We start from the raw sequence: 23,779 nt of genomic DNA, 5'->3' as shown, positions 1-23,779 counted from the left end.
ATTTTCCTGCAGTGGAGATGTGCCATTGACCCATGTGACCACTGAAAGCCAATCATTGACCTCAGCGGTTTTGTGCCATACACGCCACCGGCACTGCTGAGGCCAATGATTGGCCATAGTGTTTGTGTGAGTATATAGCAGCATGTCAACCCCTGCAGGAAAATTAATAAAGACCTTTGGGGACCTCCAGTACTTCATGAAATGTGTTTTTCATGGACGAGCAGCTGCACACGAGCTTAAGATCACCATGTACAGTACCCCAAGCTGGAGTAGTCTAAGGTACGCTGCCACTGGACTCTTGAGCACTGGGAGTCACTTACTAAGTAATGAACCATGGTGCACTATTTGCTTTTCTGATGGACAAATCTGGGTTTGGAGGATGCCTATAGAATGATACCTGCACAGAGTGCAGAATGCCTACTCTATAATTGTAGAGGAGGACTAATATTACAGGGCTGTTTTTCAGCGTTTGGGCTAGGCTTCTTATTTCAAGTTAAGGGTAATGTAATGCAATAGCATACAAAGACATTTAATACAACTTTATGCTTCTAAATTTATGGCAACAATATAAAGAAGGCCACAAAAGAGGCTCCCAAATCCATATTCAGGGTACGGCCACATGTTCAGGTTTCCTGATGCAGTTTTGGAAGTCAAAATCAGGAGTGAACCATAAACAGAGAGAAGTATATAGGATATACACTATTTCAGTTTTTTTTTTATTCACTCCTGGTTTTGACTTCCAAAACTGCATCAGGAAACTTGGTGGCTGTACCCTAACACCCATGATTTTGGAAATAGTTGTCCAGTGAACTCATATAGCTATGATGGTCAGGTTATCCACATCCATTTAGCCATATAGTGTACTGTACTGTACATTTGATATATCCATGTGAAAAAGCAGAGAAAAACATGCCTTTCCACATATTAACAGCGAAACATATTAATTGCAGGGGATCAGCCAGATGAATATGTTGTCCTATGTAAGGGTGGCATATTACAGAGGCAGGTCTGTTCTCCTGTTAGCCAGAATGGTAAAAAACATCTTGTGCCGTTTGGCCAGTTGGCAATATCAAAAAATACAATAGATTTATAGCTATGAGCCTGCTGTTTCATGAGGGGATTGCTGACCCCACCTCTCCCTGCGGTGATTTAATGGATGCTGGGTATATACAGTAGCTTGTCAATCATCTCAGAAAAGGATGGGGGATCACTCCTATCGTGAACACAGCAGACTCATAAATGAGAATTAGATGGGTAGTCCCACAAATAAATATTTATTTACTGTATTAGATATATTTAGATTTTTTGCTATTACATACTTGTTATGGCGCCCCCTGTCGTCCTTTTGATTTGTTGTTTTGAATGTCTACCATTTGTCAGAGCTTGTGGTCACTCATGCACAGTAAGGCTGGGGCCACACAGCGACATTGCATCTAATGATTGTCAGTGGTGTTGCAGTCTGACATTCTTTGACTGCGATGAGACAATGAACGAAAATCCAATGGATTTTTTGTCACAGGTCCCAAGACGGATTAGATTTTGATATCGATCACAATGCAAAATGCAGACAAGATGCAACTTCGCTGTTTCTTTCCGACCTAACCACAGCCAATTTCAGACAAGTTACACATATTTCTGGTTATGTGAATATTCTGAGACTTGCTGTCCACGTGTACCCCCATCCTAACGCAAGCCCATTGTAGTACGCGTTTAACATAGTGACTCTTGCTGTTGTACAGGTCAGCCAATAGGGATCAGTGCACTAGGAACACCTTCTCATCGACACATAATGTGGATGTTCTGAGAGGAAATCACATGAACAGCAGGGGGTGCCATAAGTATGTAACAGGAGTATCTAGTCAGGAGCATTTCTTCTTATTTTTCCTTATTTTATAATGTATCTCATGTTTAATAAATGCAAAATTACTTCGATTTTTATTTTTTAAATACGTTGTAGCTTATAATGTTTTCTTATTGTGTTTATTAAATTACATGTTCTTTTTTTTCCTTGGAAAGCTGACTGCCAGTTTTGAATCTGATACTCAAGTTGGTAATATAAACTTAGGCATTTTTGGAAGGAAATGGAAAAGTCTTTGGGATTAAGTAGCAGAGACAAATTTTCCTTTTGTGGATTGGACAGAACATCAGGTTACAAGTAAAATTTGTTCAGCCCATCAGAACAGCATCCAATAAAATTTGGCCTTTATGTGAGAGAACTATGTAGTCCTTGGCTTCACGGTGTACACAGTATTATGGTCCCATAGTAACCAAATGGATACCCATTAATCAAACTCAAAGTAGTAAAGAGAGGTCATAAACAGTAAAAGTGGAAATATACTTCTAGTTAATTTAGAAGGAGTGCAATATATTTGTTTTTCAAATCAGTGGCACAAGTCTCAGTGCTGTTCTTTATTACCCAGTAGAGATGTTGATAAACGGTGTATTTTTATATACTCCTATTAACCCATTTTGGCTAATACAAGAATGAATCTGTATCTGTCATATGTGGCCCTCACAAAGGCATATTTAGATGACCGATCAAGCTTAACCATTTTGCTAGCATGAAAGTTTCACACTTGTGACAGACACTAAGGGGGTCATTTATTAACCAGAAATACACCTATATTAAGCGTATTTCTGGAGCAGATTGCAGTGCAAAGCTCCTTTGTTCCGCCATCTGCAACTTTTCCCTGCTCATACCAAGTCTAAAAAAGTGGGTGTGGCATGGGTGGCAAAGGGACCGGGCCTGCGGGCCCTTCTCATTTACGGTCTTACATCTAGAATTGGCGGTGTATCTGCCGAAGTTATGTAGAGGACGGCGCCTCTTCATAACTCCACCAGATCCACCGCCAAGTACTGTATACGGCTTATTAAGACCAGCATCTAAAATGCCGGTCTTAATAAATGTGCCCCAAAATCCAAATTATTATGGGCTCCTTCATAAAATTTTACATCAAAGCATAATATTTAAAATAAAACTGCATAAAACCTCACATTAGTGGCGAAAAATCTGCACCAAACAGAGCCTGACGAATCCCGATGAAGCCAAAAATAGTTCTGGATGAGTTGATACATGCCACCCTGTTTATGTCTACATGCACATATTCCTTTATAAGGCACCCTTTTTTTTCCCCCAAAAGTGGGCAGAAAATGGCAGTGCATCTTATAAAGTAAGTAATGGTGAATGCTTTTATTATGGAAGCACTCACTAGTATTTAGGGGGAACAGTGAATGTAGTGCTGCTAGCGCTGGCTGTACTGGCAACTCCACACTCTTCGCGAGTCCTGCCCTGCACTGTCCTGACTGAGTACAGCGTCGGGACATAGTGTTTGCACTTTGACCTGAGGCTGTGCGACATCAGGTCACAGTGCAGTGCGACATCCGGAGAAGACCAGGGAGCAGTGAGTGCAGGAAGACCGGAGCATTAGAGTTAAGTTAATTTATTTATTTTCGGGCTTATCTGAGGTCTGAAATAGGGGTGTGATATCGAGCTCCGATCGGAGGTCTGATGAAGATTTTTCTTCTCTAAGGCTTTGTTCACATCACCGTTCAGCCTTTCTGTTCTCCTGCTCCGTTTAGGAGCAGGAGAACTGAAAAGACAGAGAAGCCACATAACATAACTGAGCCAAAGGGAGCCCTTAGGACCCTATAGTCTATAATCAGCTCCGTTATGTGCCTTCTCCGTCCTTTCCGTTTTCCTGCTCCTAAACGGAGCAGGAGAACGGAAAGGCTGAACGGTGATGTAAACGAAGCCTAAATCCTAGGAGCGTCCTATAATCTGGTGTGTCCTTATAAAGTTAAAAATACTGTATGTAATCCTGCCTGAGATGATACTGAGATGGCTGATGAAAAGTTACCTGTACAGAAAATGAAGTTTTTACATATTTTTGAGCCTAGTGGTCAATGCAATAACTGCACAATTTTAGAAATTTATTTTAAATACATTTACAAGGAAAGTTAAAGGAAAAAATCATCAAAAATGTAAAATAAATAAATGTATAACATATAAACGTGATTTAAACAAAAGACTATTTTATTATTACACATTCTCGTTAAAATCAGGATGCATTATATACATTGTTTGTAGTAAAAGGGTTAAAAGGGTTTTCCGACATTTTAATACTGATGATCTATCCTCCGGATAGGTCATCAGTATTTGAAGGGTGGGGGTCCGACTCCTGTGAGCACCTAGGCCTTCTCGCAGCTTACCAAGCACAGTGCCGTACATTGCAGCATATAGCAGCAGTGTTTGGTAGATTAGCTCAGCCCATTTCACTTCTATGGGGTTGAGCTGCGGTTAGGCCATGTGACCAATTAACGTGTCGTTACTGGCCTAGGGAAAGCAGTGAGAAGGCAATGGCGCTCACAGGAGCGCTGGTGCCTTCTTAAAAAGCTGATCGGCAGGGGTCCCATATATCGGACCCCCACTGATCAGATAGGATAGGTCATCAGTATTAAAGTCGAGGAAAACCCCTTTAACCACCTCCGGACCGCCTAACGCAGATGTGCGGTCCGGAGGCGGCGGCCCTGCGCACAGTCACGCATATACGCGTCATCTTGCGAGGGCCGGGATTTCCTGTGAACGCGCGCACACAGGCGCGCGCGCTCACAGGAACGGAAGGTAAGCGAGTGGATCTCCAGCCTGCCAGCGGCGATCGCTCATTGGCAGGCTGGAGATCTGATTTTTTTAACCCCTAACAGGTATATTAGACGCTGTTTTGATAACAGCGTCTAATATACCTTCTACCTGGTCCTCTGGTGGTCCCTTTTGTTAGGATCGACCACCAGAGGACACAGGTAGGTCAGTAAAGTCGCACCAAACACTACACTACACTACACCCCCCCCCCCCCCGTCACTTATTAACCCTTTATGAACCCCTGATCACCCATGATCACCCCATATAAACTCCCTGATCACCCCCCTGTCATTGATCACCCCCCTGTCAGGCTCTGTTCAGACGTCCGTATGATTTTTACGGATCCACGGATACATGGATCGGATCCGCAAAACACATGCGGACGTCTGAATGGAGCCTTACAGGGGGGTGATCAATGACAGGCGGGTGATCACCCATATACACTCCCTGATCACCCCCTGTCATTGATCACCCCCCTGTCATTGATCACCCCCCTGTAAGGCTCCATTCAGACGTCCGCATGTGTTTTGCGGATCCGATCCATGTATCCATGGATTCGTAAAAATCATACGGACGTCTGAATGGAGCCTTACAGGGGGGGTGATCAGTGACAGGGGGGTGATCACCCTGATCACCCCCTGTCATTGATAACCCCCCTGTAAGGCTCCATTCAGACGTCCGCATGTGTTTTGCGGATCCGATCCATGTATCCATGGATCCGTAAAAATCATACGGACGTCTGAATGGAGCCTTACCAGGGGGGTGATCAGGGAGTGTATATGGGTGATCACCCCCCTGTCATTGATCACCCCCCCCCCCCCCCCTGTAAGGCTCCATTCAGACATTTTTTTGACCCAAGTTAGCGGAAATTTTTTGTTTGTTTTTGTTTTTGTTTTTTCTTACTAAGTCTCATATTCCACTAACTTGTGTCAAAAAATAAAATCTCACATGAACTCACCATACCCCTCACGGAATCCAAATGCGTAAACATTTTTAGACATTTATATTCCAGACTTCTTCTCACGCTTTAGGGCCCCTAAAAAGCCAGGGCAGTATAAATACCCCACATGTGACCCCATTTCGGAAAGAAGACACCCCAAGGTATTCCGTGAGGGGCATATTGAGTCCATGAAATATTGAAATTTTTGTCCTAAGTTAGCGGAAAGTGAGACTTTGTGAGAAAAAAACAAAAAAAATCAATTTCCGCTAACTTATGCAAAAAAAAAAAAAATTCTATGAACTCGCCAGGCCCCTTATTGAATACCTTGGGGTGTCTTCTTTCCAAAGTGGGGTCACATGTGGGGTATTTATACTGCCCTGGCTTTTTAGGGGCCCGAAAGTGTGAGAAGAAGTCTGGGATCCAAATGTCTAAAAATGCCCTCCTAAAAGGAATTTGGGCCACTTTGCGCATCTAGGCTGCAAAAAAGTGTCACACATCTGGTATCGCCGTACTCAGGAGAAGTTGGGCAATGTGTTTTTGGGTGTCATTTTACATATACCCATGCTGGGTGAGAAAAATATCTTGGTCAAATGCCAACTTTGTATAAAAAAATGGGAAAAGTTATCTTTTGCCAAGATATTTCTCTCACCTAGCATGGGTATATGTAAAATGACACCCCAAAACACATTTTTTACACATTTTGATTGCAAAGTTCTTCTCACACATTTGGGCCCCTAAAATGCCAGGGCAGTATAACTACCCCACAAGTGACCCCATTTTGGAAAGAAGACACCCCAAGGTATTCCGTGAGGGGCATGGCGAGTTCCTAGAATTTTTTATTTTTTGTCGCAAGTTAGTGGAATATGAGACTTTCCGAAATGGGGTCATTTGTGGGGTTTTTCTACTGTTTGGGCATTGTAGAACCTCAGGAAACATGACAGGTGCTCAGAAAGTCAGAGCTGCTTCAAAAAGCGGAAATTCACATTTTTGTACCATAGTTTGTAAACGCTATAACTTTTACCCAAACCATTTTTTTTTTTTGCCCAAACATTTCTTTTTTTTATCAAAGACATGTAGAACTATAAATTTAGCGAAAAATTTATATATGGATGTCATTTTTTTGCAAAATTTTACAGCTGAAAGTGATGTCATTTTTTTGCAAAAAAATCGTTACATTTCGATTAATAACAAAAAAAGTAAAAATGTCAGCAGCAATAGAATACCACCAAATGAAAGCTCTATTAGTGAGAACAAAAGGAGGTAAAATTCATTTGGGTGGTAAGTTGCATGACCGAGCGATAAACGGTGAAAGTAGTGTAGTGCAGAAGTGTAAAAAGTGCTCTGGTCATGAAGGGGGTTTCAGCTAGCGGGGCTGAAGTGGTTAAGCTCCCTCTAGTCATGGCTGCAGGTAGCCGGAATGCTATTCCTTTAACCTATGTCTCTGTAGGAAATCTGGAGCTCTAAATCAGAAAATGAAAGCTCAGATGCTATAAAACCTATTCAGATGGGGGGAAAAAATAAACAAAAATAAAATGGTATTCAAGGCTTGACAATTACCTGCTCAGAAACATAGTTTGTTTCTATACTTGTATAAATTGTTTTTCGTCTGTCATTGGTTTCAAACTGAAAAGAGAGGGCAGTCTGCTTAGTTTGCAAAGACTGTTCTATTCTCTGTAGGGAAGAAATGTGAAATGTAAAATTAATATTTAGTTTAGATCTCACAAAGAGAGCAATTAAGGGCAAATTATACATGTCATCTTAAAATGTGATCATTGCTCAGAATTCCTCTCTAATTACTGTCATGTAGAATACTCTCTAAAGCAAAATAGGAAACCCTTGGTGGCCTAGACAATTTGCATATTCTTATCATATACTGGGGTCATTAACACATTCAGTGCAACAAAATAAGAACTTTGAGTTTTTCTCAAACATCAAAACAAAAAGCACATCTAAAACAGTTTTTTAATGGGTTTTTAATGACATTAAAATTCTCTCCCCATCAAAAAAAGCAAAGGCCTTTGAAGTCCGTTATATTTGTAAAATGTTTTTGCTTACCTTGTTCTCTACTAATTACTGCCATGATGGCCACCAAGCTTTCCACATACAGTGAATAAAATAGACACGTCTGAATTATTATGTAATACTACATTCCTCACCCCACTGCACTGGATTGTGGTGGGATGAATATCATATAAAAAATATTGGGTTAATTGAAAACGTAGTATTCTGACTAGCTGGCAAACCTAAAAATAAGGAAATAGGGAGCATGTTATGTTAGAAGAATGATTGTAATAACGATTGTTCATCCCCATGTATCAACAATCATTGCTGCATGTAAAATACTATAAACGATCGTGCATTGACTGTGAATGAACGTCCCTCTTTCCCCATTGTTGCTGACTCTATCGATTCTTGTAAAAAAGGCCCTAATACTGTCAACCTATTCAAAATTCTTATTCTGCTGATAAAATGGCATGTATAACTTTTAATTGAATCACTAAAATTTTAAGTTAGTCAATTTACCAACCCTGGATGATGGATTGCCCAAACGCACATCAGGGTTGGCGCCATCCTGGAGGGAGAAACACCATGGGTAACCTTACATTTTTTTTCAATGTTATTATAGCCAGTATCTGCAATTGCATTTTATTCTGGTATCGTTACAATTCACTGATATATGATATTGCCCATGTGGTCCCCTTCAGTGCTGTCGCCATCTTACCTGCCCTGTTTTAAACCTAATTACCTTCATGAATTGTTCAATAAATTACTTTTGATGATAATTATGTGGACTGGCAATTTTAGGAGGTTTTTCTGTAATTTTTACATGGTCATATTGCTTTCCTGTCGGTGAAAATAGTGACACTGTCCTTCAGTGGTTCTTTGACTTAGTGTATTTGCAAATTAATATACACAATTGTTGGCGTTTTTTTTTGTTTGCTTATATAGTCAATTTACCACTTCTATGTTTTGTGTGCTTACTTCAGGTTTTTTTTGTTGTCTTTTGACCTGACTGAAGCTCCTGACATCACTGAAGCTTAGAGGAAATTTTTGTAAGGCGTGGAAAAAAGTATTAATCCAATACTTTTTTCCTAATGTATTACGGTAATAGTATTATGCAGATATCCCTGAAAAAAAAAAACTTAAAACATGACTTTTATCATCAAATGTATGAAAAAATATTGAAAACCTCCCCCCCTCAAACAATGGTTAAAATACAAACCTATAATAATAATAACCTGGCAATTCTGTGTTGAGGTAACAAGAGTCACAAGTATTTCTTGCCGCACATAGAGGGTATATATATATAAATATATATGGGACCCGGAGCATACCTAGGTCCTTCTTACTCACGGTTAGTTGATTTCAGTGAGTCTGTGAAGGTCAAAATAGGATTTGCAGTCGGGATCACCCTATTCTTTTAATGGAGTGTCCCTCCAATACCCCTGCCTACAGGTGGATCACTTGCCCGACTTGGGTGTTCTCACCTCTTGGTGGCTAAACCCTGTAAATGTCCTATTGTAGCCCTGATTCTTTAAAAACCTTGCATCCCAACACTTTTGTTTCCCCAACAAAAGGCTGGTTCATCAGGGGACAAAAAGACAGATAATGGTACCCTCCAAACTGTTAAAGTACCATGAGAGGATGTATGTGCCTATAGATGTGAGGTGCAGTTGGCACTGAAGATGACAGGTGCATGTACAGTTTAAAACAGGCATCATATAAATGCTCCCCCTCCATTCCCATTATACTCATCATTTCTAGTAGTTCCCTTTGCAATTTCTGACCATTGATGCCCCATATCTGCTCAATGAGAGACAGGTTCGGAAACGCTTCTGGCTATATTAGCACCTTTAGGCCACACCGGCTGATCACGGTAGCACAAGTAACTTGCGGCCTGCTATTGTCCTGTTGAAAAAAAGCTCTTTGGACACTTTGGAGAAATGGCCATAACACTAGTTCCACAACCACATCAATGTAAGGGCTCATGCACACGTGTGTGTGCCCCGTGCCCGTGTAGGGGACCACAAGTAGCAGTCCACAATAAATAGGTACCAGCCTAGTGCATGGCGTTGGCGGATGCAGACCCAGTCACTTGAATGGGTCTGCGATCTGCATGATACATCCCGCACCGCAAAAAAATAGAACATTTCCATGAAAGTGCTTTGTAGTGCTTCCGATCTGCACCTCCGCTCTGCACCACTCCTTATCTTGCTGGGAATTAATTTGTTACAAATCTGTGTATGTGTCCCAACTGATGGGTGTTACTCCAGTTGGCGTAGTTGGTGTATTGAAAATTTGATCATTTTCAGATCTCAGTGACACCTGCTACTTTCTCGATTTGCATAACCTTACAGCTTGTCCTTCTTGGTGTTGCAAATTCAATGTTGAAGAGTGTATAAAACAAAGTACAACTCATCAGGTCGGTAAATGGTTGGGGACAACTAGAAAAGGGGTGTGGTTTGTGAAAATGTTCCCAATAGTAGGTGGTGTAGGTCCCAGGGTGGGGCTTAAATGGCACGGAATATGTTGTCAACCATCATCATCCTGGTCCCTCACTTGAAGAATAGGAGAGAGCCATCCCATTGAAGTGAACGGAACAGCAGAGCTGTAGTTACAATGGATGCAATCGACGAATGCAAAATACGACGGCGAGCACATAAATAGAGGACAGAACACAGCACTCGTACGAGCACTGCATTCTCTTAAAACAGCTGATCGGTGGGGATGCCAGCCATTGGATATGACATTGATTACCTACCCTGAGGATCAATATAGCAAAAGCGGATAAGCCCTTTAACTGATAAAAACAAAGTATTAACATTTCTATTTTCGAAAACATTCTTACTTTGCAGCATTTTTTCCACACCTGCCTTAAACTTTTATACAGTACTGTATATCAAAAACAAAAATTACATATATATTCTGTCACTTCTAAAAAATTGCAGTGTTGGCACATCAATTTTACATACTTGAACCTTGGGAGCTGGGTCAGACCTGTTTTACTTACCTTGTTATTGAACCCTTAAGTGTTAAAACAGCAGTATATTCACTTCTAATGTTACATACACACTCATTAGAGATAATATGTTTCAGGGAAACAGTTGGCTGACTGGGCATCCATACATAGATTTGATGGTGTGTAAAGGAAACTGACACCACTTTGTAATTGAAATGTGTTACTCGTTTGCAATTTGTTTCAAAATATTCGTTGCAAATCGCATTTCACCTTGATGGGTATGCTTAACGTTCAGGTTGAGCTAGCAAGAGGAACATGACACGTTTGCATTTTCTGCCTTTTATAGGACTTGCTTGTGTCTTTCCTAAAGCCACAGCACCTGTAAATTTTAAGTGGATTAGTATTAAGCAAGCATGGCCATTTATGTTTATTTTTCTTCTCTCTATCCCTGGATTGTGAATCGGGAAAAGAGAATTAAAGATGAGCTGATCATGGAAAGGATGCATGCAGGGAAATGAAGGTGTTGTTTTCAATAGCTGAGCAGCCCCTCTAAACCCGAGAACTGCACTGTATGCACCTCTTTCCACTACTTAAGTAAGGGTGTGAACAGTGTCCCATTTTGCAGTGATTTACAATAGGGCAAGTAAAAAACAAGTAACATTTTAAATATTCAAAACAAATGAATAGAATGTTAATTTAAATGAAAAAGGCCAAGTGCATGGAGCCTCCCAATACTCCCACAATGGCAGATATGGTAGATAGCTAAAGATTGGACGTTTTGATTTGATGTAATCCAACTACTCATTCTTTCTGTTTTCTGGGGTTTCTCCTGTTTCCAAGTCAAGCATTCATGTGTATGGAAGGGGATGTGTAATGTGAATCCAAAAGATTTGAGATTGACTACATGACTGTCTACCGCATTATAACACATGACCGACGCCCCAGGGTGTACAAGAGATAGGCCAAATCAATACTTACAGCCTACCTAGGATGAAGTCCAAGTGGAGTCCCCACCTAATTGTCTTTGCAGACCACAGTTATTCTTATCAGCCCTTCCTCCAGTGTGCATCACACATGTTTCTCAGGTCACTCGGGAATGTTTGGGTAGTGGTTACTACATTACAATGAATATCCTTACACAGAATGCTAAAAGTAATATAAAAGAGACGAAATTAAAGGGGACAGAACCAATCAGCACTTAAAAATACCCTTAAAATACAGAATGTATCGGGAGGGAGGTCAAATAAGCAGACACCTACCAAATGTATATGGTCTTACTGGTGTGATGAAAGACCAGTACTTATTTATTTTAACTAATTGGTCTTTTAACCCCTTCCCGCAATTTGACGTAATAGTACGTCAGAATGATTGCGTGGGCACCGGAGGAGTGCATCGCTGTGAAAGCCGTTACCGGTGAATTAACCCCTTCTATGCCGCGGTCTGCGCTGACCGCGACATAGCAGGGGTTTGTGTCGGGTGAGTGCATTGAGTCCCCATGCTGCTGTGGTGGGGACTCGATGCATCACAACGCAGCCCGATGCCATGCAGAGGCTTCCCAATGCCTTGCACGGCATCGGGAACTGCCTTCTACGGGTGTCGAGGAGATCCAGCCTCAGGCTGGGTCTCCTAGGCAACCTGTTTGTGTGCTACTCACTGTAGTACACGATCAGGCAATGCATTACAATACAAATGTAGTGTAATGCATTGCAGAGGGGATCAGACCCTCAATAGTGAACATCATAAATAAAGTAAAGAAAAAAGTAAAAAAAAAAAAAAGTGTTTTTAACAAAGTAATAAAATTAAGTAAAAAAGGCCCCTTTCCCCTTATTTTATAATAAAAAACAGAAAATAAACCCAAAACACACACACATTAGGTATCGCCGTGTCCATAATGACTGGCTCTGTAAAAATATCACATGATCCACCCTGTCCAATAAACGCCATAAAAAAAATGCAATTTTTGTCACCTTACATCACAAAAAGTGCAACCACAAGCGATCAAAAAGGCGTATGCCCCCAAAAACAGTACCTATCAGACCGTCACCTCATCCCGCCAAAAATGTGACCCTACCTAAGAGAATAGGTCAAAAAATTATTGTGTAAAACTTAAATTAATAAGAAAAAGTAGACATATAAGGTATTGCCACGTCCCTAACGATCTGCTCTATAAAAAAGTCACATGACCTAATCCCTCAGGTAAACGCTGTAAAAATAAAAAAGGTGCCAAAACATCCATTTTTTTGTTACCTTGCCTCACAAAAAACGTAATATAGAGCAATTAAAAAATCATATGTACCCCAAAATAGTACCAATAAAACTTATCCTGTAGTTTCCAAAAGGTGTTTGAGTTTCTACTGTAGGGGGGCATCAGGGGGGCTTCAAATGGGACCTGGCATCTAAAAACCAGTTCAGCAAAATTTGCCTTCCAAAAACCATATGGCTTTCCTTTCCTACTGCGCCCTGCCGTGTGCCCGTACAGCAGTTTACAATCACATGGGTGTTTCTGTAAACCGCAGAATCAGGGTAATACATATTGAGTTTTATTTGGCTATTAACCCTTGCTTTGCTACTGGAAAAAATGTATTAAAATGTAAAATCTGCCAAAAAAGTGAAATTCTGAAATTTCATCTCCATATTCCATTAATTCTTGTGGAACACCTAAAGGGTTAACAAAGTTTGTAAAATCTGTTTTGAGTACCTTGAGGGGTGTAGTTTCTAAAATGGCGTCATTTTTGGGTGCTTTCTATTATGTAAGCCTCACAAAGTGACTTCAGACCTGAACTGGTCCTTACAAAGTGGGTTTTGGAAAATTTCAAGGTTTCAAGATAATCCAAACATGAAGTAGACATACGGGGAATGTAAATTGCGGTAATAACTATTTTTGGAGGTATTGCTATGTATTATAGAAGTAGAGAAATTGAAACATGGAAATTTGCAAACTTTTCCCAATTTTTTTGCAAATTTGGTATTTTTTTTATAAAAATATTTTTTTTTTTACTCCATTTTACCAGTGTCATGAAGTACAATATGTGACGAAAATACTGTCTCAGAATGGCCTGGATAAGTGAAACCAAAAATGACCTGGTCCTTAAGGTCAAAATGAGCCCGGTCCTTAAAGGGGTTAATATAGTTCTTAATGGCATTGGCTGTATTTTTTAGGGTTGTTGTCATAATTTAACCCCTTAATGGTCGTCTTTTTTTTACGGCAGTTATTAATGGTCTTTATTCTAAAGTGATATATTTTTGCGGCAGGGCTACACAATAGGGTAGTGCATGAAGTTCACGCAGTGCTTAAATCTCCAAGCCTGAGTAAGCTGTCAGTTTACAGCTATGAGCTTGGGGATTATTTTGGTGACCAGTTTGATTGGTTCACATAGTTGTAATAGCTTAGGTAAACCAATGACCGCAATCACAACCCCTCTATAAACAGTGGCCTCAGCAATCGTCTGTGTCCTTGCCTCTCCTTTCACTCTGCTTTTGTGACAGGAGAGATGCTTATTAATTTACGGAAACCCAGGGTACAAGAATTTGTACAGATTTTTCCCAGTTCAGTAATTTTCAAATACTTAACATCATGGGCATTGCTTCATGCAAAAACACCAGCACTTAAAAAAAAAAAAAAAAAAGTCAAAATGGACAATTTACAGTTTTTTAGTCGCTTCACCTCACAAAAAAAAATCTATAAATAGTCTTACACATCCCAGAATGGAATCAATGAAAAGTACAAATCACCCCACAAAAAATAAATAAGTTATGGGGGTCAGAATATGGCAATGCAAAGAAAAATTTAGTTTAACAAAATCTTGTGCATCTTGTCTCGCAAAAAAAACAAACCCTCATGCGGCTATGAGAATGAAAAAATATAAATGTTATGGCTTTGGGAGGACTGTGAGTGAAAAACTGAATCATCCGGTCTTGAACGGGTTAAAATGTGGGGATAAAGCAAAAATGTGGAAAAAAAGAGAACAATTAAAGAGATAATGAGATGTTATATATATTCTCCAAAAGACAAATAATGAGGCAGCACTCCAACGTAGATAAAGTGTGTCAGACCCATTTATAGCTACAGGGGAATAAACGGGTCTGACACCCTTTATCTACGTTGGAGTGCTGCCTCATTATTTGTCTTTTGGAGATTATCTATGGACTCTGTCGCCTACAGTTCATGGAGGATTGCACCCGATCTTCACAACTGCTGTGCTGCTGCATATATTTATATATATATATTGTGGGGATGTGCTCGTGGTAGGCTACGGTAGCGGCAGCAGTATTGAGGCAATCATAGACAGTCTTTGTGATACACTGTGACTTTATTCACACCAACGGCATAACAGGCAACGTGCAGACCACACAGGTGCGTATCCACATAGTGCATAGAACAAAAGTCCTTCCATAGAAAATAAACAGCAGGTTTGAGTCACCTTGTTTTGGACAGACCACAGCAGTTCTGCAGGCTTCTAGGCTATCTGCCTTTGTCTCCCTCAGGCCAGAGCCCCTTCGGCTTGTAGCACCACAGGTCCCAGGGCTATCCTTCAATGTGTGCTGCGCCCAGACTCTCCTTCACCAGCACTGACTCTGTCTGTGTAAATCTCCAGCACAGCAAGACACACCCCACCCCCATCATCAGCAGGCTGGGTTCTTTAAAGGCCCAGCTCCACCAAAAACCTGGGCTGGCCGTGGGGAACAGTAAGAACCGGCCCGGACACGCTGCGCCAGCAGCATTCGCCGCTGTAACCGCAATGATCCGGTTCTTACTCCACCGAGGCCAGGACCTCTGGTGGCACGTATCGTCTGTCCATTATTATTCCGGGGACTCTCCTACATATCCCCCCCCCTTTGTTCACCCCTGAGGGCTTGAACATACCGTTCAAGCCTGAGGGGGTGAACACACGCACAGCAGTGTACCTGGGACAGGGCATCTGCGTTCCCCTGTAAGCGGCCGGCCCTGTGCTCAACAGTGAACTTAAAGTTCTGGAGGGACAAGAACCACCTGGTAACCCGAGCGCTCCCCTCCTTAGCCCGACTCATCCACTGGAGAGGGGAGTGGTCAGTCACCAGACGGAACCTTCTCCCCAGAAGGTAATATCTGAGAGACTCGAGTGCCCAATTGATGGAGAGGCACTCTCTCTCCACAATGCTATACCGGGTTTCTGCTGGGGTAAGCTTGCGGCTTAGAAAAACCACGGGGTGCTCTTCCCCGTTGAGCTCTTGGGAAAGCACAGCCCCTAGTCCTACTCCCGAGGCATCTGTTTGAACTACAAACTCCCGCTTGAAGTCGGGCGTCACCAGAACTGGGGACCCACATAGGGCCGACTTCAAACGGGAGAACGCCTCCTCCTCCTTCTCCCCCCAGCGAACCATCACCGACTTTCTACCCTTCAAGAGGCCGGTTAACGGGGCTGCCAAGGTGGCAAAATGGGGAATGAACCTCATGTAGTACCCAATCAGGCCCAAAAATGACCGTACTTGCTTGGACGTACGAGGCCTGGGCCAATTCCGGATTGCTTCAACTTTATTCACTTGGGGCCTAATGACTCCGCGTTCAATCACATACCCCAAATAGCGAGCTTCCTCTAGTCCCACCGAGCATTTTTTTGGGTTGGCAGTTAACCCCGCCTTCCTTAGAGAATCTATCATTGCCTGAAGTTTTGACAAATGACCCTCCCAGTCTGGGCTAAACACGACTATATCATCCAGATACGCGGAGGTATACTGGTGATGGGGCTTGAGGACGACATCCATCAGACGCTGGAACGTAGCCGGAGCGCCATGCAACCCAAAAGGCAACACCCTATACTGAAAAAGCCCCTCCGGGGTGACAAAGGCCGTCTTCTCCTTTGCCGCCTCCGTCAGAGGTACCTGCCAGTAGCCCTTCGTGAGATCTAGGATCGAAAAATACCGGGCTTTTCCCAGCCGCTCTATCAACTCGTCTACCCGAGGCATGGGATAGGCGTCAAATTTTGATACCTCATTCAATTTCCTAAAATCATTACAGAACCGTAATGAACCATCCGGTTTGGGAATAAGGACAATCGGGCTAGCCCACTCGCTCTTTGACTCTTCTATGACCCCTAGACGTAGCATCGATCTTACTTCCTGCGAAATGGCCTGTCGCCGAGCCTCCGGTACTCGGTATGGTCTTAGGCGGACTTTCACCCGGGGCTCGGTGACAATGTCATGCTCGATCAAGGTGGTACGTCCAGGAAGGTCAGAGAATACGTCCCTATTCCGACTAACAAATTCTTTCACCTCTTGTGCTTGTTTGGTCGACAGTCCGTCCCCTATCGTCACCCCAGCGGCGTTCTCCGGAACACCTGGTGACCCCGGGTCACTCCCTGACGTCCCGACAGAGGGCGGGCTGTCTGCAAACAAATTCTCTCTGTCTCTCCAAGGTTTTAGTAGATTCACATGATATACCTGTTCGGGCTTCCGCCTCCCTGGCTGGTATATCCTGTAATCAACTGGGCCCACCTTCTCCTTAACTTCATAGGGTCCTTGCCACCGGGCCAAGAATTTACTCTCGACCGTGGGCACAAGTACAAGAACTCGGTCCCCCGGGTGAAATGTCCTTACCCGGGCGGTTCGGTTATATACCCGACTCTGGGCCAGTTGTGCCGCTTCAATGTGCTCACGGACGATCGGCAACACGACCCCTATTCGGTCCTGCATTTTTCCTATGTGCTCTATCACACTTTTATGAGGCGTAGGCTGTTGCTCCCATGCTTCCTTAGCGATATCCAGTAGCCCACGGGGATGTCGCCCATATAACAACTCAAAGGGCGAGAACCCCGTGGACGCCTGGGGCACCTCCCGTACCGCAAACAAAACATAGGGCAACAGTAAGTCCCAATCCCTCCCGTCCTTAGTCACGACTCTTTTTAGCATGGACTTCAGGATCTTATTAAACCGTTCTACTAACCCATCGGTTTGGGGATGGTAGACGGACGTGTGCAGGTGTTTAATATTTAATAGCTTACACAATTCCTTTGTTATTTTGGACATAAAGGGTGTCCCCTGGTCCGTCAGAATCTCCTTTGGTATCCCCACCCGGGCAAACATACTCATGAGCTCTTTAGCTATTACCTTGGCCGACGTATGGCGCAATGGGACCGCCTCCGGATAGCGAGTGGCATAGTCTAACACTACCAGGATGTGTTGGTGACCTCGGGCTGACTTAATAATGGGGCCTACCAGATCCATGGCGATCCTTTCGAAGGGCACCTCTACAATGGGCATAGGTACCAGTGGACTGCGATACTGAGGTTGGGGGCTAGTCAGCTGACACACTGGACAGGACTGACAGAACCTCCGGACTTCCTCATATATCCCAGGCCAATAGAACCGTTGAAGAATTCGCTCCAGCGTTTTCTTAACCCCCAGATGACCACCCAACACATGCGCATGCGCTAAATCCAAGACCATTCGCCGGTAAGGCTGGGGCACCACCAGTTGTTCCACCACCTCCTGCCTCACCTTGTCTACCCTATATAACAGGTCCTGGTTATAGGCCAGGTGAGGAAATACGGTATCGGCGCCGGGACGCTGGGCAACACCATTAACCACCGACACACCTTCTCTAGCCCGCAATAACGTCGAATCCTGGAGCTGTGCGGTCCCGAAGGTTTCTCGGGGTACCTCCAGATCCAGGATGGACGAACTTTCTACTGTCTCACCCGCCAATACTTCTAGGGGAAACCGGTCAGGGTTACACTCTACCTCCTCTACGGTGACCCCTACAGCTGGGGCCCCTGCCTCGGGGTCCTCGGGCTCGGGACCTGGACATTTTCCTTCCCCATAGGTAGGCAACCCGTTCCTCCACAAAGTCCAGAACAGGGGAAAGTCCCTCCCCAATATTGCGGCATAAGGGAGCCGTCTCCCCACCCCGACGACATGTGGTACCTCCTTTCCACACACTGCCAGGGTAACCTTAGTGGTGGGATACTCCCTGCGATCCCCATGTATACAGACAATGGTAAGGGTTCGCCTTTCTGGGAGTTTTTCCGTTACCAGCGACTCATGGACCAGAGTTACCAGGCTCCCAGAGTCCAGCAGGGCCTGCACGGAGTGTCCATTAACAACGACATCACACACCGGAGGGTTGTCCGCCGCCAGCAGGGGGTCAGCTATATACACCGGTTGGGCATAAAAAGAGGACCGGCGAGTGAACCCGCAGTCCATGGGTTCGGATGCCCTAGGGCAGTTGGATGCCACATGTCCCCAGTCCTGACAATGCCAACATCTGATCCTCGCAGCCTCCCTCCTCCCCAGGGTATTCCTCCCACGGACTGGAGATCCACTCCCCTCCTTATGTGGTGGGATCCCTTTTTCAGGATCCCGGGTCGGCAACGGGGGCTGACGTGACTTCGGTAGTACCGCTGAGTCCCGCCCCAAATCCTGAGTGGCCATATACCTCTCCACCAGGCTAACCAGTTGTTCCAGGTTGCCTGGATCGCCTTGTCCCACCCAGTGCTGTATGGCTCTCGGGAGGGTACGCACGAACCTGTCGACCACGACCCTTTCAACCATCTGAGAAGGGCTCAATATTTCAGGCTGAAGCCATTTTTTTACTAGGTGAAGTAAGTCATAGGCTTGTGACCGGGCGGGTCGGGACTCGGCAAACACCCACTGATACACCCTGTGCGCTCGCACATAGGTGTTTACCCCCAACCTGGCCAACACCTCAGCTTTTAGCCTCTCATAGTCCTTGGCCTCATCGCAGCTGAGGTCAAAATAGGCCTTTTGTGTGTCCCCCACCAGAAAAGGCGCCACCACCTCGGCCCACTGCTCCAACGGCAGCCTCTCTTGCTCCGCGGTTCTTTCGAATACCATCAGGAATGCCTCTATATCATCTCCCGGACCCATTTTCCTCAGGGCGGATCGGACTTTGTCCCTGGCGGTAGACACAGTCAGGGTTGTCGCAGTTGAAACTCCTTGCAGGGATGTTCGCACCGACTCTTGCATGGCTACCAGCTGCTGCATTAGGAGAGTGTTTGTTTGCTGCTGTGCACACATAGCCTCCTCATGTCTTTTTTGCTGTAGCTCATTACTTTCTCTCTGAGCCTGCAATGCCTGTTGCTGCTGTACATTACTCTGAATCAGGTGCTTAATGGCCTCCTCCATCTTGTCAGGAACCATAAAACTTGCAGGCCTGATATGACATGCAGTCCAACACAACTCTTGCCTCAGGCCTGCCTCACTGCAGGAATGCCCGCATCTTCCACCAATTGTGGGGATGTGCTTGTGGTAGGCTACGGTAGCGGCAGCAGTATTGAGGCAATCATAGACAGTCTTTGTGATACACTGTGACTTTATTCACACCAACGGCATAACAGGCAACGTGCAGACCACACAGGTGCGTATCCACATAGTGCATAGAACAAAAGTCCTTCCATAGAAAATAAACAGCAGGTTTGAGTCACCTTGTTTTGGACAGACCACAGCAGTTCTGCAGGCTTCTAGGCTATCTGCCTTTGTCTCCCTCAGGCCAGAGCCCCTTCGGCTTGTAGCACCACAGGTCCCAGGGCTATCCTTCAATGTGTGCTGCGCCCAGACTCTCCTTCACCAGCACTGACTCTGTCTGTGTAAATCTCCAGCACAGCAAGACACACCCCACCCCCATCATCAGCAGGCTGGGTTCTTTAAAGGCCCAGCTCCACCAAAAACCTGGGCTGGCCGTGGGGAACAGTAAGAACCGGCCCGGACACGCTGCGCTAGCAGCATTCGCCGCTGTAACCGCAATGATCCGGTTCTTACTCCACCGAGGCCAGGACCTCTGGTGGCACGTATCGTCTGTCCATTATTATTCCGGGGACTCTCCTACAATATATATATATATATATATATATATATATATATATATATATATGAGCCCTAGGAAACCTCAGGGTGTCATTTACCAATTTTAGGGCCAATTGTAACATATTTACATAGTAACATAGTACATAAGGCCAAAAAAAGACATTTGTCCATCCAGTTCGGCCGGTCATCCTGCAAGTTGATCCAGAGGAAGGGAAAAAAAACTGTGAGGTAGAAGCCAATTATCCTCACTTTAGGGGAATAAAAAATTCCTTCCCGACTCCAATCAGCCAATCAGGCAATATTTGATTCATGTACAATCATTTTGGACACAAATTAAATTTTTTATGAAGATTAACCAAATCGGACAAGAGACACATTTCAAGATAATCTTTGCTGCTTTTTTAGCAAAAGAAAAAAAAGAAGAATAAATATTAACATTTTACTTTATTTTCCATTTATGCCTTTATAAAATCTTGTTCCCTGGCTCATTAAAAAAAAAACATCAGTTCTCTTCTAAAATCTAATTTGTCTAGACAAGTCAAGTACTACCTTTTTATCCTAATATCTGGACATTACTATTTTATCTCCCTAACAATTGAGCTACTGTACTTGCATAAACATAAAAAATGTAAGAAAAATCTGTTGCTCTTAATGCCACTTATGTTCTCCTATTCCTGACATACATGTGCAACACTTGCATTCTTGAAGATGTTGAGAAATTAATTTATGCATATGTCACATGGTGACAACCACTTATTAAGATGTTTTTCTCAGAAGCATCTCCAAATGCTGTATGCCAGTTTTCAAAGATTGAATTTATGCTTTTTTCCATGGCTGTCACTCCTAGGAACCGATCAGCTGTTTGAAGGGCCTCTATATAGAATACCAAGCACAGCGTCCTGCATTGTATAGCAGCTGCGCCTGGTATTGCCGATCAGTCCCATTCACATTAATACGAATCAGTTGCACAAAAATATAAAATAATAATAAGAACCTGCTGAATGGGCTCTGGGCTTACCTTAGCATAGTAGGGATCGACCGATTATCGGTTTTACCGATATTATCGGCCGATATTGAGGATTTTGACTGTTATCGGTATCTGCATTTATTTTGCCGATATACCGATAACGTACTGGGAACACAGATCGCGCTGCTGACAGCGCTCTCAGTGTTCCCTCAGCAGCAGCACAGGGGAGAAGGAGCAGTGTCTCCCTCCCCCGGTGCTGCTGCTGCCGCTGCAGCCAATGGGAGGACAGGGGACAAGAGAAGGGGAGGGGCTGTGGCCACTGCACCACCAATGAAGAGAAATCTCTCATTCATTCAAATTGAACAGGAGGCGGGAGCTGCAGGATCACATAGCTGGCTCCCGACCTCTATGAGCTGTAGCTGCGATCTGCGATGGTTAACCCATCAGGTGCCGCGGATCGCAGCTACCGCTCATAGAGGTCGGGAGCCGGCTATGTCATTCTGCAACCAGCTCCCGCCTCCTGTATATGAATAAATGAGAGATTTAACTTCATTGGTGGCGCACTGCGCCCCCCCCTCCCCAAGCCCCCCAGTATATTACTTTATTGGTGGCGCTGTGCGCCCCCCCCAAGCCCCCCAGTATATTAATCATTGGTGGCGTAGTGCGCCCCCCCCCAAGCCCCCCAGTATATTAATCATTGGTGGCGCAGTGCGCCCCCCACCCCCACATTAAAAACATTGGTGGCGCAGTGCGCCCCCCCCCTGTATTAATCATTGGTGGTGTAGCGGATCCCCTCTCCCCTGATCGGATCCGATCGGTTACCATGGCAGCCAGGACGCTATTGAAGCCCTGGCTGCCTTGATAAGCTCCATGCTGCTGTGTGCACAAAGCACAGAGCAGCAGGGACAGTGAGAGCTCCTATTCACCCTGATAGAGATCTATCAGGGTGAATAGGACAAGGGTTCTAGTCCCTAAGGGGGCTAAAAGTTAGAAAAACAAAAAAAAGTTACAAAAATAAAAATAAAACACCAAAATATTAAGTATAAATGAAAAAAAGATTTACAAAAAAAAAAATACACATTAACAATAAACATTAATTTTCAGCAGATTTGTGTAGGATTTTCTTTTTTTTTCAAAAATGAAAATTCCCAGAATATCGGTATAATTTATCGGCTATCGGCCTGAAAGTTCACAAATTATCAGTATCTGCCCTAAAAAAATCAATATCGGTCGATCCCTAATGTGGAGTACCCTTCCCTCAGCACCCATAAGTAGTTGAGTAAACAGGTACCATCCATAGCCTTTCCAAGATGGCATTCTGTCTTTTCAGTTGGAGGCAGAATCACCATCTTGGAAAAGGTCTCCCCTGCATAAAGGAAACAGGACGGATCCGTTTTGCAGCCCATAGACTTCTATTATGACGGAATGAATAACTGAATGCCTCTAAAGGCATTCAGTCATAGAAATGTGTTATGGTCAGTGGTAACAGAATCCATAACGTAATTCTGCTTTTACCACCAAACGAAGCGTGAATGAATTTCAAAATATGAAATTCACCCATTTCTAGTAATCAGGTCACCACAATGTGACAGTGTACAATACTGTTGAGAATAAAGTAGACCATCACAACTTAAATTTTGTGTTTCAAATACCCAGAAAGGTTACTGTGCATTTCCAAAATTTGTAATATACAGGTACATACTTTGAGAAGTGCAGCAACTTTTACTGTGATCCCTGGCTCATCTGGGCATGCTCTCAAACCGCTCCTTTATTGGCCCAGAATTTTAAAGTCATTATATTAAAAACTAACACTTTGGGCTATTTCCAGCACATTTGTGAATAGATAAAAAAAAAAAAGTGGGCTACACAGTTTTAATGTGAGTGATAATGATGGAGCTCCTCCAACCCATAAAATGCTGTGCTCTCTTATTGCATATAACGGTCTATACATGTTTGGGTCGTTGCTTGCGTATGGCTAATAATTTATTCAGGAGGGAGTATGAAAGACTTCCAGATGAATAATTACAAGAGGAAGTTCCAACCCACCCGAACATTCACGTTAACAGCATTTATTACTGAAGGGAGATAAACCATTGAGATTAGACAGGTTATCACATACAGCTTTAGTTCATTCAGTAAAGTAATTATAGCATAGAAGACAAAAATTCCTGCCACTGCTAATTTTGACTTCTGCACAATTTTCTTTTTAAATTGTAAATTATCTTTAATTAGCATTAATTAAATGTTTTACATGTAGCTGTTGAAACCGATTAAGTTTAAAGAAGCACTCCCACAAATATGTTTATTCTCTGACCTGTTAGAAAGGTACATGAGGTAAACTGTAGTGAAGGTAATGTTCTTGCCAGTGACTATATTTGTGAGATATAACGCGTCTGATCCTCAGCTGTGTCAATGTCAGTCTCATAGGAATGAATAGAGAAGTAACTGACTTTGTGTCCTGTGTCAGTTGGAGATCC

At 43.5% G+C, this 23,779-nt stretch overlaps 1 protein-coding gene across 2 annotated transcripts in view; it reads left to right on the top strand.

The window, feature by feature from the left end:
* The window catches only part of PDSS2 (decaprenyl diphosphate synthase subunit 2), a 196,750-nt gene that overhangs the window by 73,089 nt on the left and 99,882 nt on the right, over positions 1-23,779 (top strand). The window lies entirely within an intron of this gene.

The sequence above is a fragment of the Bufo gargarizans genome, chromosome 4, assembly GCF_014858855.1.
Source record: "Bufo gargarizans isolate SCDJY-AF-19 chromosome 4, ASM1485885v1, whole genome shotgun sequence".
In the NCBI taxonomy this organism is placed as follows: domain Eukaryota; kingdom Metazoa; phylum Chordata; class Amphibia; order Anura; family Bufonidae; genus Bufo; species Bufo gargarizans.
Note: the sequence above shows the minus strand (reverse complement) of the source record. Positions and strands in the feature narration are given on the sequence as shown.